At 43.4% G+C, this 1,466-nt stretch overlaps 1 non-coding gene across 1 annotated transcript; it reads left to right on the top strand.

Moving 5' to 3' along the window:
* Positions 1 to 852: 852 nt before the first annotated feature.
* Positions 853 to 958, top strand: LOC141636524 (small nucleolar RNA R71). Its single transcript, XR_012541130.1, has one exon. It is a non-coding gene; the product is annotated as a small nucleolar RNA R71 (small nucleolar RNA).
* Positions 959 to 1,466: the final 508 nt, after the last annotated feature.

Genomic DNA, 1,466 nt, shown 5'->3' with positions numbered 1-1,466 from the left:
GGGTCTGATATGTCCTTATTAATTGACAATTTGGGGCCTTCATAAGAAAGACCACTGCGCAAGTTAAATAAATTTATCGTCTCATGTGGATTCTTCTCGGATTGAGACGACAAATGACCCAGTTTCCTCGTGGATTGGCTCGCAGCCAACTGAGTTACTTGAGTCTCGAGTTACTTAATTGATGCTTCTTTTTGTTGGTCACTCATTTGCATCTGCTTAGTCAATGATTGAATCATCGACTTCAACTCAGCTAACTCACTAACTCCACTAGAGGAAGCTCTTTGATGCGGCGGTGGAAAGGATGGAGGCTTTTTAAAGCCTTGTTGAGCCTTATGAGGAGGGACATAGGCTTGCTGCTGCTGAGGAGGAGTAGGATTGAGAACATTCTGACTGGTCCACTTCAAATTGGGATGGACTACACTTTGATTATTGTAATAGGAACCTCCCCCTTGCCTATATTGCTGAAAGGCAAGGACTTGTTCCTTCTCTGTTAGACAGTCAACATCAGTGTGACCGTTATTACTCCCACATCTTTCACAAGTAACGGTTTCCTGTCTAGTCAACAAGTGAACCGTCTGTTGATCACCAGCAGCTTGCAATTCTAACTTGTCAAAACGAGCATTCATGGCTTCCAGTTGAGCCACAACTGCATTATCAACTGAATGCACTGTCTGAATGCCATCCCTCGGGTTCCCATACTCAACACAATGGGTCGTCATCTCCTCAATAATACCCCATCCCTTATCATCATCGTTATTCTTTTGGAATCTCCCATTAGATGAGGCATCAAGTATAGCACGGTGGTCATCATTAAACCCATTGTAAAATTGGTTGCACAAAAACCACTGATCAAAACCATGGTGAGGAAGAGACCTCACTAACTTCTTGAACCGACACCAAGCCTCATAAAAATTCTCATCAGGTGCCTGTTTGAAACTCGTAATCTTCCCTCTCAGCTGATTGGTGCGTTGTGGAGGAAAGTACCTTTTATAAAAGGCAAGAGCAAGAGTCTCCCAGTTGGTGATACCGGCTGTAGTGTGATCAAGATCAGTGAGCCACTCCCTGGCTCCATCGGTCAGTGAAAAAGGAAAAAGGACTTCCTTATTTTATCTTGGGTCACTCCCTTAGTAGCGGGAATGGTTGATCAATAGTCAGTAAAGACCTCCATGTGTTTTCACGGATCTTTACCTGCCACACCCCGATATAGATTCCTTTCGACCAAATTAATTTAGGACGGTCTAATGTCGAAAGTATTACCATCCTCTGTCGCAAGCTTGAAACCCTTTGGAATCGAGGCAGTTGTGGGCTCTGAGTGACTCGCAATATTAGGCATCTTTACTGGCTTGGTAGCAGAAATAGATTTGTCTTCTTCACAAGACTGGTCTTCTGCAAAAAGAAAATGTTGTAGCTCGGGTTCAAAAGTACTCAAGTCTTCGTTTTGAATCTTTCTTTACAGTCTGAGTCTT

The sequence above is a fragment of the Silene latifolia genome, chromosome Y (genome assembly GCF_048544455.1).
Source record: "Silene latifolia isolate original U9 population chromosome Y, ASM4854445v1, whole genome shotgun sequence".
In the NCBI taxonomy this organism is placed as follows: Eukaryota; Viridiplantae; Streptophyta; class Magnoliopsida; order Caryophyllales; family Caryophyllaceae; genus Silene; species Silene latifolia.
This window is presented reverse-complemented; position numbering and strand designations above follow the sequence as displayed.